This window comes from Callithrix jacchus, chromosome 20 (assembly GCF_049354715.1).
Source record: "Callithrix jacchus isolate 240 chromosome 20, calJac240_pri, whole genome shotgun sequence".
NCBI classification, from domain to species: domain Eukaryota; kingdom Metazoa; phylum Chordata; class Mammalia; order Primates; family Cebidae; genus Callithrix; species Callithrix jacchus.
The window spans coordinates 679,100-698,243 of NC_133521.1; the positions used below are offsets into that span (position 1 = coordinate 679,100).

Below are 19,144 nucleotides of genomic sequence, written 5' to 3' on the forward strand. Positions count from 1 at the left end.
ATGTACACCCAGGTGTTTACATGGTTTACACGTGTACATACTGTGCATATTATGTACTCTTGTACACAATGTACATGTCTACACTGTATGTACATATCTGTACATATGTACATACCGTGCACACATATGTACATGTGCATATATTGTACATCTCTACATAATGGGTACATTATGTACATGCATACACATCATCATTTAACAATAAATGTAAATGTACATAATGTTTGCATATGTACAATTATATTGTTATGTGTTACACATTTATTGTGATTATATATGCTGTTGGGATATGATATCATTGTGATATTGCAGTAGATGTACATATAGCAAACATGTACCTATACATTGTGTACACATGATAGAAATATGAAGGAACATATTTTACAGATTTTGTACATTTTTCAACTTGAATATTGGGTGCACACATGTACAGCAGAATAAATATACAGACAGTGCCTATTTCATACATTTATTTTGATATGCCAGTAAATGTACACATTATGAGTATATTCTTTGATATTTCTTTTAGCATATTAGAAATTACTTCAGTTACCCAAGTGGGTGTACACGCATGTGTGTACATAGTTTATACATGTACATACTGTGCATAATATGTACTCATGTACAAAATATACATATCTACATTATATGTACATATGTGTGCATAGTGTCCATATGTACATACTGTGCACAATATACACGTGCATATATTATACATCTCTACATAATGGGTACATGATGTACATGTGTACATATCACAATAAATGTAAATGTACATAATGTGTGCAATATGTATATTTATATTATGTATTACCTGTGTATTGGGATTTTATAAGCTTTTGTGATTATATGATATCATTGTGGTATTATAATAAATGTACATACTGTACACATTATTTACATACCTATTGTGTACATATTGTGTATATATAATTCTACATATTTTACAGATTATGTACATTTAATGTACATCTCTTTTGTGTACACATACTCCCATCACAGTCAATATACATATGGTACATATTCTGTGCATTGTTTGTAATATCCCAATAAGTGCACACAACATGAGTATATTCTGGGATATGATTTTTAATATATTAGATAAAAATGACTTCTAAAATCAAAGTGGGTATACACACATATGTGTCCATTTCGTGATATTATGCATCGTATCCTAAGTAGGCATTACTCTCATTGTGAAAGCACGTGTACACTTTGTGATTGTTCCAATATCACAGGCAAATTAAAACACTTCTGTGGTGCAGTTAACAATATCTTGGGGACAAAGGATGACCATAGCCTGAATATCGCAGGAAGCATACACCACTACTGTAGTGTTGTTGGTAATATTCAAAAAGTTAAAGGATATTACTCCAAATATCTTAGAAATCACACAAGCCCCGGTGATACTGTTCCTAATAACTAGGGGATTACAGATGACATTACTTACGATGTGACTGGGACTGGTTGACCGTCCTGAAATATTGTTCCTAATATCCAGAGAAGGAGAGGAAAATGTTGCTGCCCATAGGGAAATACTCGGAATATGGCAAGAGGTGTACACCATGCTCTGATATGGTCACTAATGTAAACCAGATAACAATTATACTGAATTAAATATTGCAAGGGGTGAAACCCCCCTATGCTTTCAATTCTAATGTCAAGGGTGTGAGGATGACATTTTTGTTAATATGGCAGAGGTGTAACTAGAGCTATTGCCTAATGTATAAAAAAAAGAATAACATTATTATTTCCACAGATAAGCTACAGTTTGGGAAAAACTTTTACAAACCAACTATCAGATGAAGGACTCATCTCCAGAGACTCATTTCTAGAATACATAATGAACTCAAAGCTCAAATGTAGGCCACACTTGTATTCCTAGCACTTTGGAAGGCTGAGGAAAGATGGCTTGAATCTGGGTGGTCAAGGCTGCAATGAACCATGACTACACTTCTGGCTGCATGATGGAGTAAGAGCTTGTCTCACAAAACAAAACCTGCAAAGTAAAAATGGGAAATAAACACATCAACCATGTTTGCACTCGCAGCCATAGAGAAACAAGGTAGTGCTACACACCTGAGCTCCAGTGAGTTCTGGCACGGGTTGGTGAGTTGCAGGGACTGCGTCATAAAGCATTAGTTGAACATCCAACTGACCGGGTTGTGGTCTCAGCATCCACCGATGAACGCACTATAAAAAACGCACTGTTCTAGTACCAAAAAGGTGGTGGCTGCTAAGAATAAACCTACGGATAGAAGCAGGAACCAAGGTCACGGTCTGCCAACCAGATCCTCTTGGGAAAGACCACTGGACTCATGAAGTGCCAAGACAGGAGGTGGTGTGACTCCATGGGAAGGTTGGAGAATCTGGGAATCAAACAGAAGCACTCAATGTTCTGACCATGTAAATACAAAACTTTCAGCGACTACAGCCATCAACAGAACATCTGAGACGACAGGCATCTCAGAAGATATATAGCCACAGGGTAACAATGGAGTACTATCTGCAGTTAAGGTCCTCTGTCTTCCTCTTAGGGTGGGTGGGTGGGTTTGATTGATTGATTGATTGATTTCTTTATTTAGACGGAGTCTTGCTCAGTCACCCAGGCTGAAGTGAAGTGGAGCATTCTCAGCTCACTGCAACCTTCTCCTCCTGGGTTCCAGCAATTCTCCTGCCTCAATCTTCTGAGGAGCTGGGATTATAGGCATGTGCCACCATGCCCCGCTAGTTTTTTTGTGTTTTTAGTGGAGATGGGGGTGCACCATGTTGGCCAGGATGGTCTCAAACATCGGATCTCATGATCTGTCTGCTTCGGCCTCCTACAGTGCTGGGATTACAGGTGTGAGCCACCGTGTCTGGCCAGGTTTATTTATTTTAAATCAAGGGCTAAATTCTTTTTCTCTCTTGAATGCCAGTGAAGTATTTAAAAAAAACAGTCACCAGTTAGAGTTAACACTTGAAGGACAAATTTAAAGGTGATTGTAAGTTACAAAATAAAGGCATCTTATGAACTCTCATAAAAAAAAAGAAATATTAAGACACTTTTTATTATGTTTTTGAGATACGATCTTGCTCTGTCCTTCAGGCTGGAGTACAGTGGTGCAGCCTCCCAAGTAGTTGGGATTACAGGCGTCCACCACCATGTTTTTGTATTTTTAGTAGAGACAGGGTTTTACCATGTTGGCCAGGCTGGTCTCAAACTCCTGACTTCATGTCATCCTTCCCCCTAGCACCTGACCAGAGAAATTAACACATAATTTGTTTCAATTAGTACAAAAAAAGCATTTCATGAAGTTTAATATCCTTTCATGATTAAAAACAAATTGACTAGAAATCAAAACAACCTCAACGTAATAAAGGTCATATGAACAACATTCAGCTAGTATCGTTCTCAATGATGAGATAAAGTTTTCCAAGATGAGTTAAACAATGATGCATGCTTTCATAATACTGGAAATCCTAGCCAGAGCTATTAAGAAAGAAAGGAAAAAGAAAAGGCATCGAAATTGGAAAGGAAGAAGTAAAATTTTCTCTGTTAACAAACTACATGATCTTCTTTGTAGAAAATCTTGAAGACTGCACAAAATAAACTGTTAGGACTAATAATTTGTCCAAGTTTTAGGATTATGAAATCAATATACAGAAGTCAGTTGCATTTCTACGCACTAACAGTCAACAATCCCAGAAGGAAATTAAGAAAATAGTTTCTTCTGGCTTGGTTGTGGATGCCTATATTCCCAGCTACTTGGGAGGCTGAGGTAGGAGAATCGCTTGAGCCTGGCAGGTCAATGCTGTCAGTTTTTATAATAATTATGCCTGTAAATAGCCAGTGTACCCCAGCCTGGGCAACATAGTGAGACATTATCTGGGAAAAAAAAAGTCAGTTTACAATAGCATCAAAAAGAATAAAACAGGAATAAACTCAACCAGGAGGCAGACTCTCGCAGGGTTTTCAGTTCCAGAGACCGACTGTGTAACAAATGTAAAGGCATCTCATATTTATGTATTAAAAGGCTTAGTTTCATTAAGATGTCAATACGACTCAAAGTGATCTACAGGTTTAGTTTAATTGCTCTCAAAATATCAGTGACATTTTTTCTTCAATTACAGAAAAATCTATCCTTATAAATTGTGTAAAGTTTATATGCAATTTCAAGAGATTCCAAATGGCCAAAGCAATCTTGAAAAAGTAACAAAGCTGGAAGTGTTTTACTTCTCAGTTTCAAAATGTATTATTGAAAGCCACAGAGGGCTGGGCATGGTGGCTCAAGCCTGTAATCCCAGCACTTTGGGAGGCTGAGGTGGGCAGATCATGAGGTCAAGAGATCAAGACCATCTTGGCCCACATGATGAAACCTCATCTCTACTAAAAATACAAAAATTAGCCAGGTGTGGTGGCACACGCCTGTGGTCCAAGCTACTCGGGAGGCTGAGGCAGAAGAATCCCTTGAGCCCAGGAGGCAGAGGTTGCAGTGAGCTGAGATTGTGCCACTGCACTCCAGCCAGGTAACAGAGCAAGACTCTATCTTTAAAAAAAAAAAAAAAAGCTGCAGTGATCAAAAGTGTGGTACGGCAATAAAGACATATAGAGAGACCAGTGGAATGGAATACAGAGTGCAGAATAAAACTCTTACACATATGGTCAAATGAGTTCAATAAGGATGCCAAGACTTCAATCAGGGAAGGAACAGTCTTTCAACAAATGGTGTTGGAAAACTAGATGTCCACAGGCAAAAGAATAAAGTTAAAGCGTTACCTTATATCATGTTTTTTTTTTTAAAAAAAACCCTCAATAATGAATCAAAGAACCAAGTGTAAGATCTGAAGCCATACAACTCATTTTTTTTTTTGAGACAGACTCTCACTCTGACACTGAGGCTGGAGTGCAGTGACGTGATCTCGACTCACTGCCACCTCCGACTCCCAGGTTCAAGCAACTCTCTGCCTCAGCCTCCCAAGTAGCTGGGATTACAGGAGCCCATCACCACGCCTAGCTAATTTTTGTATGTTTAGTAGAGACAGGGCATCTTGGTCAGGCTGATCTTGAACTCCTGACCTCATGATTCACCCACTTCGGCCTCCCAATGTGCTGGGATTATAGGTAGGAGCCACTGTTCCCAGCTGACAACTTCTAAAACATAGAAGGATAGCTTCCTTTGGCCATGATTTCTTAGATATGACACCAAAGGCCCAAACAACAAAAGGAAAAGTAGACAGATTGGATTGCATCGAAGGATACTATTAACAGACTGAAAAGGCAACCTACGGAATGACAGATGTACAAATTACATGTCAAAGGGTTCCCATCTAGAACAGATAAAGCACTCTCACAATGCAACAACAAAAACCCCACTAACGCGGTTCAGAAATGTGCAAAGGATGTGAATAGACAGTCTACCAAATAAGAGATGCAAATGGCCAATCAGCACATAAAAAGATGCTCACCATCACTATTAGGGAAACAAACCAAAACCACGGAGAAGCTGGACTTACTGGCTCACGCCTGGAGTCCCAGCACTCTGAAAGGCCGAGATGGGCGGATCACTTGAGGTCAGGAGTTTGAGACCAGCTTGGCTGATGAATTCCCAGACGCTCAGGAGGCTGAGGCAGGAGAATTGCTTGAACCTGGGAGGGGGAGATTGCAGTGAGCCAAGATTGCACCACTGTACAGTAACCGGGGTGACAGAGTGAGACTCCATCTCAAAAAAAGAAGACCTACATGGAGAGGCCACCTCAGACTCATTAGGATGGCTGTAATCCATACAGAAAATAAAGTCTTAGCGAGAATGCTGAGCAGCTGGAAGCCGTATGTACTCTTACTGGGAATATAAAATGGAGCTTAACTATGGAAAACAGTGTTTAAACTTTTCATCAAAAAGTGTAAAACAGGCCAGGCATGGTGGCACAAACTGGTAATCCCAGCACTTTGTGAGGCCGTGGCAGGTGAATCACTTGAGGCTAGGAGGTCAAGACCAGTCTGGCCAAGGTGGTGAAATCCATCTCTACTAAAAACACAAAAACAAGCCACGCGTGGCGGTGCAGGCCTATAATCCCAGCTACTCGGGAGGCTGAGGGTTAAGAATTGCTTGAACCCAGGAGGCAGAGGTTGCAGTCAGCCAGGATTGCACCACTGCATTCCAGCCTGGGTGACAGAGCGATACTCTGTCTCTACACAAGGATTACCATATAATCCAGCATTTCCGCTTCTGGGTGTGTACTCTCTACAATTCAAAGGGCCTTACACATTTATACACTGATGTTCATAGCACCGTTGTTGAGTGAGAAATCATATTGTTTGCTGAGAAATCCTATTGAGAGAGGTGGCAAGGGAAATTTAGTCCGCCTCCCAAAGCGGAAAACTGCCCCCAAAGCAGCAAACTGCTCAGAGCACTATAAAATAGTATTCAATATAATTATGTCTCACACCAGATGAATCAGTTCTTTGAACACAGGATGGGTAATCCTTTCTTTGTTCCCTTGTAAAGAGCGCTTTCTAGTTTGTCTTTAACTTGTAGTAAACACACACTAGCTGCCTGGTAAGTTTACCTTTAACCAATGAAAGAACACAGAGCATCTTCTTGTAAAACTTGTCACTGGAACGTAAAGAATAAATATATAGGTTAGAGTCTGCTCTGGAATCTCAGCTGGAAGTGCTGTGAGACCCCTGGTGCCCCACTCTGAACCACCTTTTGCTATGTCGGTGTCTGTTTCTTAATTCCTTCAGTGCCGCATGAGTTGGGGTCTCTGAGGCTGAGCTGGTCTCGCCACAGCATTGTTCATAGGAGCTGAAAAATAGCTGCAATCCAAGTGCCCGCCGAGAGATAAACAAATGTGGTCTCTCCATACAGTCAAACATAATCCAGCCTTAAAAAGGAAGGAAATTCCAACATATGCTAAGACATGGATCAACCTTTAGGACGTTATGCAAAGTGAAATAAGGCAGTCACAAAAAGAGAAATGCTGTATGATTCCACTGATGGGAAGGACCTAGAGTAATCAGATTCACAGAGGCAGAAAGTAGAGTGGTGGCAACCAGGAGCAGGGAGAGCCAGTAAGGACGTATTGAATGGGGACAGAGTTTAAGTTTGGCAGGATTTAGTGAGTTCCAGAGTTTGTTTGGCTGCACAAAAATATAATTGTACTTACACTGAAGTGGGTACTTTAAATGGTCGTTGTAAATTTTTTGTGTTTTACCACATTGAATATTTTTGATATTGGAAATGTATATTTATTGAGCACCTCCGTGCTGGGCATGATGATACGATTATCAACACTGTAGTAATAAAAAACACACTTAGAGAGGTACAATTCTCAGTGTAAAAACTAGCACAGACAGACAATAATAGACAAACCCACAAGACTCAGATAGTAGGCTTATTAGACAGAGATCATAGACTTCAGCAGGAAACCAGAAATTATTTAAATTACTAATCACTAAATTTATAGTTTAGTAATTTAGGCAATCAGCTAATTTACTAATTACTGAAAACTACATACTGAAAAAGAACCAGAATGTAGTAGAGAGAGATGGCAGAAAGGCCACCTAAAGCCCATCTTTTAGACATTGCTCTTAGCAGATGAGGGACAGAAGGGCACTTCCTAGCCAGGTGTGGTGGCTCATGCCTTTAGTCCCAGCTCCTCAGGAGGCTGAGGCAGGGGAGTCACATGAACCCAGCAGGCAGAGGTTGCAGTGAGCTGATACTGTGCCACTGCACTCCAGCCTGGGCAACAGAGCAAGACTCCATCTCAAAAAAAATAAATAGCAGGGTGTGGTGGCTCATGCCTGTAATCCCAGCACTTTGGGAGGCTGAGGCAGGTGGATCACTGAGGTCAAGAGTTGAGACCAGCCTGACCATACCCCATATTCTAATAAAAATAGAAAAATTAGCTGGGTGTGGTGGCAGGCATCTGTAATCTCAGCTGCTCAGGAGGCTGAGGCAGAATTGGTTGATCCTGGCAGGCAGAGGTTGCAGTGAGCCACTGTACTCCAGCCTGGGTGAGAGGGCTAGACTCCATCTCAAAGAAGTTAGATAACGCCCATCTTTTAAACCATTCTCCTAGCAGATGAGGGTTACAAGAGCGCTTCTTTACCCTGGTAGCCCTGAGTGTCCAGTCTGTGCCCTTGACCACCACACTTGATAGGGAAACAGTTGAGCAGCCTCCACTGCAAACTGTACTCAAGATCCTACCCACACAGTGAGAGTTCCCTTTAGCTTGCACTTTGGGTTGGATGCATCCTGAGCTCTCAATGCATTGTGGGCTAAGGTTCCGCCCTCCCCTGGGCTGGGAAGTATGTCTTGGTCTTCTGTCTTCAGGGTGCTGGTGGCAGAGCCCGACATGGAGTGAGGGCTCCATAGATGCTTGTTCAATTTTCCAGGAACTCAGCAGGCTGGGCCTAACACCACTGCTTGCAAAGGCCTGGCAGGTGTCGGGACTCATCGACCCATCCCTGATGCTCTTACAGAAAGGGGAGAGGGAGATGGGTAGGAGTGGATGGAGAGCTGTCCTTTCGATAAGGAGGGCCAGGGGCTGTACTAGGGGCCCTGGCATAATTTATTTCAGAAAACAGCCAGGCCCCCTCTCCTCTGGGGCCAATAGCCTGGCCTTACTTCTCTCTTCTCTCTTCTTTTCAGTTTGAAATTTCATCTAAGCTAGCACTAGGCTGCCAAAGACTTCAAACTCCTCCACCTTCTACTCTAATTCCAGCTCCTTGACAAGGGCAAGATTCTTGGCTGGGACAGACTAACCAGCATGGAATGCTGGGAAACTCAGAACCACACATGCTTCAAATGCAGAGAAGATGAGCTGCTTGCCATTGCATTCAAAATACTTGTGAGGACACGAAACTCTCCCACTGGTCTGGTTAATTCTCCCCCTTCCTCCACACCTCCACTGTAAACCAAGAGACAGCGTAGCCAGCGAGTCCTGGCCCTGCAGAGAGAGCTCTACCAGCTCCTATTCATGCCCAAGGTATTTATTAACTTATTCAACAGCCATGTGGGAAGCCACCACTTCAGAACGCTGACTGTGCACAGGAGGACATGAAGTCAGCTTCTCAGCTGCCCAGTCCTGGCTTTCCCTGCCTGATCCGGGGATCTCTTGAGGCAGGAGCTTCTTTGAGGGGAACTGATAGCTCTTCAGAAGCCCGATAGAGAGCTGCTCTCTGGGGTAGACACACGGGGACAGAAGGCTTTTGAAGGCCTGTTTTGGTAGGGGCACCTGTGAATTGAGCCTCCCAGGCTACAGCATTCGAAGTTTTTTTTTACTTTCTTTTGGAACATAACATTTTCCTTTGAGTTTTCAACTGAAGAATAAACCTAGCAGAATCCAAGAATGTGTCTCTGGATTGCTGGGGCTGATCATCAGCTCAGGAGATGGGGAGACGTGGGCAGTTATGCATTCTTCTCACTGATAGGGGGCGTCCTCTTTGGGCTGAGAATTTGGTAGTAGATTGTAGGGTCCAGATTCCAGAGCAAAGGGCCAGGTGTCAGCCACAGGGACTGAAGCAAGCTGAAGGCCAGATGCCAGACTTGGCTGTCCCTGTCCTCCTCACCCATGAATTCCTGGTGCACAGCAGGTACTAGATGAAGTTCAAAAGAAACAACTCCAGGGTAAATGGAAATGAGAAGGTTGGTTCTCCACATCCCCACACTGGAGGGAAGAGAAGGGAGGGTGGCGGGGATCTAAGTGTTTGCTATGGTTACAGCCTAAAGACCCAGAGTCCAGCACTGCTCCGAGTGCCTTGAAAGACGTTTGATCTTAAGCCTTAAAATAGTCCAATGAGGAATGGATGATCTCCTTAATGAGGGAAGAAACAAAGACTCAGAGAGTTGAGGGGATTCCCCCAAGGTCATATAACCTACAAATGGCCAGGACGGTGCTGATGCCAGTCTGTCTGCCTCCCAATGCTGCCCAAGCTCAATCACCCCCCACCACTTCTGCTTTTGCAATAATAGCCTTATGCCACATACTCTACCAGTTACTTTATGAAAGGAAGTCAAGTAAACTTTAGCCATAGCCCAAGCCATAACAGGTAGCACCTGTTCAAATCACCCTGTAAGTCAGGTCATGCAAGATCAGATATGCACCCACAACTGTTACAGGTGCTGTGCTAGCCACTGTTTGGGGAACTCATCCTAGGAATATGAGTGAAGAGATAACTCACAAAGAAAAGCAAGTCACTGGCATGCAGGGGGCCCTCAGCAATTCAGAGTCAGAGGCAACTAGAGTGTGCAGCCACCTGACCTGCTAATTTCCCAATATGCTTAATGGATTCATGATGTCAGGTCCACAAAGGAAATGCAGAAGCCTTCCCTTCCTGCCTCCCAAACTCTATGGGTCAAGTATTTACCAAAAACACAGCAGTGGACTGAACACCAGCAGAGATACAAAGAGGGAAAAACAGTTCTCCCTTTCCAAGGCAGGTTGGACAACATCAGTATTTTGCAGTTAGGATGTGCAGGTGGAGTGTGTGCGCATGCCCAGAATTTAAAGACAAACAGATGGGAGAGGGAATGATTCCAGCAGAAAGACCAGTAAATGTTCACATCTACAGTGTACACTGAACTGCCGCTTAGACAACATATCAAGGCTCTGTCTCTACAAAAATTTAAAAATTAAGCCAGGTGTGGTGGCACGTGCCTGTAATGTCAGCTACCCAGGAGGCTGAGGCAGGAGGATCACTTTAGCCCAGGAGTTTAAAATTACAGTAAAGTGTGATCACATCACTGCACTCCAGCCTGGGCATCAGAGCAAAGCCGTATCTCTAAAACAAACAAGATAAGACAGTTACATAAAAATCAACGTATGAAAATCCAAAATAATATATTAGCAAATAAACCCCACTGGGGCTAAAAAAAAAAACTTACCTAAACCAAGGGAGACTTGTACAGTGTGAAAGGATGGCTCAAAATTAGAACATCTTCTCTTTTCATTTATATTAGTATGTTGAAAATTATACTCACCATAGAAGTTCAAAAGGCATTTGACTACAAAATTTATAAAAGAAACTTATCAAATTAAGAAAAGGAATACTTCCTTAGATTACACACAATAAAGGAAATTACACCCAGACACACACCCATCAAGGCAAAGCCCAGCATCATTTGTAAGGGATGGAAGCAATAGAATCTTCCATCAACTTTTGGAACAAAAGAATGCCCTCTGTTACCACTATTATTTTGGAAGCCCTAGCTGATGCAACTAGGCAAGGAGCAAAGTAAGATATTAAAGAAAAAGGCAGAAGGTGAAATAGTCATATTTACTCTGAAAAATGAGGCAGACAGATTCTGCTAAAGAGTTAGGTACAAAAGGAACATACTAAACAGCCTTTCTTTTTCTTAGTTGTTAAACTACAGAGATGAGGCTGGGCACAGCTCATGCCTGTAATCCCAGCACTTTGGGAGACCAAGGCAGGCAGACTGCTTGAGGCCAGGAGTTTCATACCAGACTGGCCAACATGGCAAAACCTGACTCTACTAATAATACAAAAATTAGCCAGGTGTGGTGAAACACTCCTGTCATACCAGGTAGTCAGGAGGCTGAGGCATGAGAATTGCTTGAACCTGGGAGGTGGAGGTTGTAGTGAGCTGGAACTGCACTACGGCACTCCAGCCTGGGTGACAGAGCAAGACCCTGTCTCAAAAAAATAAATAAATAGAGATGGGGTCATCTTAGGTTGCCCAGGCTGGTCTCAAACTCCTTGGCTCAAGCAATCCATCTGCCTCAGTCTCCTAAAGTGCTAGGATTCCAGGCCTCAGCCACCAAGCCTGGCCTCAGACAATCTTCCTATGTACAAACAAGCAGTTAGAAAAAAGAAAACATCCCATTTGCAATAGCGCACCCCAAAAAAACAAAACTCTCAGAAATAAACATGCGAAAATATGCACACACAATCCATATCAAGAAATCGTTCAATGAAACACTTTGAATGCAAAGAAAGCCACGCAGCACATGTTATCCAGAAAGGTTCAACCTTAAAAAGATGTCACGGCCAGATGTGGTGGCTCACATCTGTAATCCCAGCACTTTGGAAGCCCAAGGTGGGTGGATCACGAGGTCAGGAGTTCGAGACCAGCCTGAACAGCATAGTGAAACCCTGTCTCTACTAAAAATACAAAAAAATTAGCCGGGCATGGTGACCTGCATCTGGAGTTCCAGCTACTCAAGAGCTGAGGAAGGAGAATTGTTAGATCCCGCAAGCAGAGATTGCAGTGAGCTGAGACTGCGTGACTGCACTTCAGCCTGGATGACAGAGTGAGGCTCCATCTCAAAAAACAAACAAAAAGATGTCACTATCAATATCAAGTGGGGGTGTGTGGAAATGGAGCCTTCACACATGCTGGTGGAACATAAGACAGCATGGCCACTCCAAAAGACAGTTTGCCAGTTTCTTAAAAGGTAAATATAAATTGACCTTACGGAGTCGGATGTAGTGGCTCAGGCCTGTAATCCCAGCATTTTAGGAGGCCAAGGCAAGTAGATCACCTGAAGTCAGGAGTTTGAGACCAAACTTGGCCAATATGGTGAAACCCCGTCTTTTAAAAAAAAAATACGAAAAAGTAGCCCAATGTGGTGTCGGGCGCCTTTAACCCCAGCTACATAGGAGGCTGAGACAGAAGACTCGCTTGAAACTGGAAGGCAGAGGTTGCAGTGAGCTGAGATTACATCACTGCACTGCAGCCTCAATGACAGAGCACAAACTCTGTCTCAAAAAAACAAAAAACAGTTAGGTGCAGTGGCACATGCCTGTAATCCCAGGTACTCAGGTGGCTGAGGCAGAAGAATCACTTGAACTTGGGAGGTGTAGGTTGTAGTGAGTCAAGATCATGCCACAGGACTCCACCTTGGGCAACTCAGTGAGACTGTCTCCAAACAAATAAATATAAATAAAGTGTCAATATCAGTGGCTCTTTGCATACTCACAGAATGGTGCATCCATAACCACCATCGATTTTATAACATTTTTATTTCCCCAACAAGGAACCCTGTTATCTTTCATCATCACCCCTTTCAATTCTTCCTTCCACCCCCAGCACTAGGTAACCAGTTATCTGCTCCCTGTCTCTCTGGGCATTTTATATAAATGGGATGATACTGTATGTGGCCCTTGGTGACTGGCTGCTTGGACTTGGCATAAAGTGTCAGGCTCACCCACATGTGGCCCATGTCTGTGCTTCATTCCTTTTCACTGCCTTATTGCCCAAGTGGTGTCATAAGCTCTGCAGGTAGCCTGTGAAAAGTCAGGGTGTGTGTTGTAATCCCTAGAACCGTTGCTAAAGAAAGGATCTATAGCTAAAAACAGAGCAACAAGACAGCCAAGAAGCCACTAGAGATGAAAGGATATGTGAAGAATCACTCCATTTATCCAAAAGAAGGCAGGAAAGGAGGAACAAAAAACAAAAGAGAAATAGGCCAGGCATGCTGGTTCACTACTAAAAATACCAAAAAAAAATAATAATAATAATAACAAGGCACAATGGCACACACCCGTAATCCCAGCCACTCGGGAGGCCGAGGTGGGAGAATCACTTGGATCTGAGAGGCGGAGATTGTAGTGAGCTGAGACATGTCTCAAATCCCTCCCAAAGTGCTCTCCAGTCTGAGTGACAAAACAATACTGTCTCAAACACACACACACACACACACACACACACACACACACACACACACACAAATGGTATAGGTTAGAAATTCCATTGAACTGTAAGTGAACTAAACACTCCAAATGAATGAAACAGATAGTGAGACTGAATTTTAAGAAACATAAATAAAAACATGACCCACCTATCTAATGTGTAGAAGAGGCACCCTTTAATTACAAAAACACAGCTAAGATGAAAACAACAGGATGAAAAAAGATATCTACAGAGACATTAGTTATAAGAAAGCTCATTAACTAAGTAGATAAATAATATGCGGGCTTCCTATTTCTTTGGTGAAACCATGAATAACTGAGAACATAAGGTTGGTGCAGTGGCTCAGGCCTGCAATCCCAGCACTTTGGGAGGCCAAGGTGGGCAGATCACCTGAGGTCTGGAGTTAGAGACCAGCCTGGTCAACATGGTGAAACCTTGTCTCTACTAAAAATACAAAAATTAGCCAGGCATGATGGAGAGTGCCTTTAACCCCAGCTACTTGAGAGCCTGACGTGGGAGAATGCCTTGAATCTGGGAGGCACAGGTTGCAGTGAACCGAGATTACACCATATACTTCAGCCTGGGTGGTAGAGCAAGACGTCATCTCAAAAACAAATAAATACTGGAGAACGGTACACTTTAAATTGCTGCATGTTCTGGTATGTGAATTACATGTCAATTTCTTAAATGACTGGTAGGAAAAGGAAGGCACTGAAAATTATATTTTGTTTTGTAATTAAACAAGAGATTTCTTCCTTTCTCTCCAAAAAAAAAAAAGTCCTCTTTCAGTTTCTGCAATCTTCCTTCTTCCCACTCCTATCCACCCACCCAGAGGAACTTTTATCTGTTCCCACCCAAGAAGATTAGAAGCCTTTGCCTTTTAATTTGAGGCCCAGTAGGAAAATTAGAGGTCTAATGTCAAGAAAGAAAGGCTTCCCAGAGCCCTGTTCCATCTGAGCCTCCCACAACCCATGACTCCCTTTACCCCGTAACACACTTCCCTTCAGGTTTACCATCTGGAAGAAAGAATAAACTTATTCTTCTTATTCACCAATAAGATCTCATTCTCTTCAAACACCAATTGCTCTGAAGTAAAGGGATTGTCTTTCCAGACAACATCAATTCACTTGGAAATCTCACTTAAAACAGAAAAGTTAAGGTCTTCAAAGGTTTGCCAGGGGCAAAACATTTGCAGGAATGCATGGGGCTGAAGGTCAAAGGCAAAGAAAACAAGGCATAAATTACTTTGCCCTCATTTCTTTTGTCGTTGTGCACCCATGGTTAGTGATTAGTGCAGTGACAAAAATCTGCTTTTGAAGGTTTTTTTTTTTTTTTTTTTGAGACAGAGTCTTGTTCTGTAGCCCAGGCAGAAGTGCAGTGGCACAATCTCAGCTCACTGCAATCTCCATCTCATGGGTTCAAGAGATTCTCCTGCTTCAGCCTCCTGAGTACCTGGGATTAGGGATTACAGACACCCATCACCATGCCTGGCTAATTTGTGTGTTTTTAGTACAGGTGGGGTTTCGCCATGTTGTCCAAACTAGTCTCAGACTCTCACAGGAGACACGCCATGTGGTCCACCCACCTCAACCTCCCAAAGTGCTGAGATTACAGGCATGAGCCACCTCACCAGGCCACGTTAATTTTCTCTAATAAGAGTAACAAAATAGGTATAATCAAAAAGTCACAGATAGATCAAAAATTTTAAAACAGTGTTGGAGGCCAGGGGCAGTGGCTCATGAGTATAATCCCAACACCTTGGGAAGCCAAGGCAGGAGGATCACTTGAGACCAAGAGTTCAAGACCATCCTGGCCAACACAGCGAAACCTCTTATCTATAAAACATTTTTTAATGATACTGGAAAATGCTAACTTGGGTAGTGACAGCTTCAATGCATCATTGCCTGGTCTTCTGGGTTTCGCTCTGAACCTCGTGAAAGATAATTAAGTCATGTGTCCAAGCTCAAGGACTTCCTGTTGCACACAGATGATGCTCCCTGGAGCACCCTGCTCCAATCCCCCTCCCTTCAACTTGTCCCAGTGTATCACATTCAACCCAGACCTGGGCAAGTCCCGCTCATGTCATCAGCCCTGCCCAGGCCAGCAGCCTAGAAAAGATCCCCATCAACCCCCACAAAGGGGAGGGTGACTCAGTTCACCCACATGGTGCAGGCCAGCTCCATGCTTTCCACTCTCTCCAGACCTGGGGCGTTGTACAAACTACACAGCCAGGGTCCTTTGCTAAGAAGGGTCCCTAATGTTTGCCTGAATGCTCTGCTGCTTGCATCTTTATTTTTTTGAGACATAGTCTTGCACTGTCACCCAGGCTGGAGTGCAATGGCATGATCTTGCCTCACTGCAACCTCCACCTCCCAGGTTCAAGTGATTCTCCTGCCTCCGTCTCCTGAGTAGCTGAGATTACAGGTGGCAACTACCATGCCCAGCTAAGTTTTTTATTTTTAGTAGAGACAGGGTTTCACCATGTTGGCCAGGCTGGTCTCGAACTCCTGACCTCATGATCTGCCTGCCTTGGGCTCCCAAAGTGCTGGGATTACAGGTGTGAGCCACTGTGCCCAACCCACTTGAATCTTAATTTCTGAAAATTATTGATTTTTGTTTTGTGCGAATCCATGCAAATTAAGTAGCAGTTCCTACTTCAGAGCCACTTAATAAAGATTCTTGGGTGGCTGGAGTAGGCCGGGATTTAAAGTAAGGGATTGGCCAGGCACAGAGCCCCACCAACAGGGAGACCTTTCCCTTGCTCTAAAATAACCCTCTCAGAGCCATTTCCTAATAGAGCCTGAAATAGCCTGGTGACCTGCCCTCAACTGTTTTAATCACTGGCTGTCCCCCTCTTCAAGAGCGGGTGCATTCCACATAAGTGCATAATTAATACTAACAAGAGGGGCTGTGCCCATGGGCTGGGGTCCTGTCACGGGCGTTCTGTGTTCGGTGTCCCTGGGAGGCACAGGACCAAGATCTGTCCTTATAATATGACAACAGATCACTCTTCAGTGCCCTGTCCTGAGCAGGACAAGACATAGCAACCCTTTTGCTCAATGCTGAAATGTCTCCCAGGCATAAGCAATGGTGGCATTTACAGGATGGTTGGCAGCACTTGGCAGTGGGCCAGCTGTGCCTCAGTGGCTCTGGTGGTTCAAACCCACAATTCAGCCAACTAACCCTGGGCTCCAACCAGCCTGGCTAACTGGGAACAGCCATTCCCAGCTGCACTTAGGCATCTGAAAGACCCTTCCTTTCCTGCAAAGCCTCTTGCAGGGTTTCAGGGAGGAAGGGGAAACCCCAAACCCATATAACTCTAATAGCATCACCTCTTGGCTCATGGGTGTGGGGGGAGGGTGCTTCCTGTGTTGAATTTCAACTTGACGCCAGCCTGGTGAGGGTAGGAGCAATGCCATTTGCTCCATCTCACAAACAACATCGCATCAGCCCCCCCAAGAGACGAAGCCAGAAATTGAGACTGGCTAGCAAAACCAGGACTGGAACCGACTGGGCCTTTCTGACTTAAGAGCCTTAGGGCAGGCTGTTGGTGTCAGCAGATTCCACCCTAGTGTAGCCTGTGTCATCCAGGGCTGAGGTTCTCTCTGCTGACAAGAGCTTTCCCTCTTAAGGACACTGGTGGGGCCCTGGCCCCATCAGATCATCTGTCCCTGGGAACACTCTTTTCCAGAGAACTCTCTTCTAATGAGGAAAAGAAAGTGGGTCCACTGACTTCCGTGACTCTCAAAATAACTTTGTATTAGTACATAAGGACCCAACACTGCACTTATAATCAGACAGTTCGGGGTCCTCCACTCTGAGAGCATCCACATTGGCCATCTCCTTCTCCTGTTTGGGTCTCAAACTCTGCCTCTGGAACCTCCTTTTCAAGGCTAAGTTTCCAGCCAGAACAAGTGCCCGCGCTCTGCTCTTCCAACACATGCCCCTGCCATAGGCAGGAAGGCTGAGGACAGACAGGGTCTTTGCTCCCCTAGACAGAGCTGACCATGACTGAAGGACCCTCAGATGCAAGCAGAATGCTTTGTCCTTTTTTGTCACTCTGTTGACCACCTTGGGAGCTGATTATGTTCCTTAAACTTTCTAGGAACACTTAAGGCCCCCAGCACTGCAAAAAGGATTAAGTCAACTGAGATGAGACATGTTTTTCCAATTAGTTATAAAGCACCCTTGTTGGAATTTTTATAAAACTGGCTGGTTGCTCATTTCCAAGATTCCTCATTCTTTCTTTCCGCATAAATAATTTCACAAGGTTTTCAAGTAAATTTGGACTAAAGGCCCATGACCATGGAATAAGCAGGACACTCACAGTGAAATTGTAAAGCCAAAGTCTTCTCTTCCATGTGCCATGCTATGAGAAAGGAGTTGGCAAGTAACTTCCACCTACCAAACTTTCCTACCTCAGGCTTAAGACACACATCAACAGGTGCAACGAAGTTTGTGTTAGGATATGCACTTTACTACATACGTGTATCTTTAAGAAGACTTTTCCCAGCAGGGCACAGTGGCTCACACCTGTGATCCCAGCACTTTGGGAGGCTGAGACAGGTGCATCCTTTGAGGTCAGGAGTTTCAGATCAGCTTGGCCAACATGGCAAAACCCTCCTCTACTAAAAACAGAAAAATTAGCTGGGCATGGTGGTGCATGCCTGTAATCCCAGCTACTTGGGAGGCTGAGGCAGGAGAATTGCTTAAAATAGGGAGGTGGAGACTGCAGTGAACCCAAGATCGCACCACTGCACTGCAGCCTAGGGGATCAGGAAGGGGAGTGACCCTGTCTTATAAATAAATAAGCAAGCAAGCAAGCAAATAAATTAATTAATAAAATACAGTAGGCTAGACACCGTGGCCTCATGCTTGTAATTCCAGCACTTTGGGAGGCAGAGGCGGGTGGATCAGGAGCTCAGGAGTTCAAGAACAGCCTGGCCAAGATGGTGAAATCCCCATGTCTACTAAAAATATTAAAAATTAGCCAGGTGTGGTGGTGGGTACCTGTAATCCCAGCTACTTGGGAGGCTGCGGGAGACAATTACTTGAACCCAGGAGACAGAAGTTGCAGTTAGCTAGATTGCACCACTGTACTCCAGCCTGGGCAACAGGGCTAGACTCCATCTCAAAATAAAATTAGATGGAGAGGCTGTGTGTGTGTGGTGGCCCATACCTGTAATCCCAGCACTTTGGGAGGCTTAGGTGGGAGGAGTTTGAGGCCAGCCTGGGCAACATAGGGAGACCCTGTTTCTACCCCTCCCCTGTCACATACACACAAATTAAAAATGTAGCCAAGTGTAGCGATGCCTACCTACTTGGGAGGCTGAGACGGGAGGATTGCTTGAGCCCAGGAACTTAAGACAGACTGAAACCATGTCTCACAAAGAAAAACCTGAAAGGGTACATGGCAAGCAAACTGGGTCAGAGCAGCAGATTCCACTCCAACTGATCTCCACAACCACTGAAGGAGCTGCTTTCCCTCCCACTTTTGATTTCTG

At 43.9% G+C, this 19,144-nt stretch overlaps 1 long non-coding RNA gene across 1 annotated transcript; it reads right to left on the reverse strand.

Annotated features, from left to right (window-relative positions):
* Nucleotides 1-1,530: 1,530 nt before the first annotated feature.
* Nucleotides 1,531-6,640, reverse strand: LOC144580603 (uncharacterized). The gene is made up of 3 exons (XR_013530526.1): nucleotides 5,497-6,640; nucleotides 2,080-2,369; nucleotides 1,531-1,999 (listed from the first exon to the last, which is right to left on the reverse strand). It is a non-coding gene; the product is annotated as an uncharacterized LOC144580603 (long non-coding RNA).
* Between the last annotated feature and the right edge of the window lie 12,504 nt (nucleotides 6,641-19,144).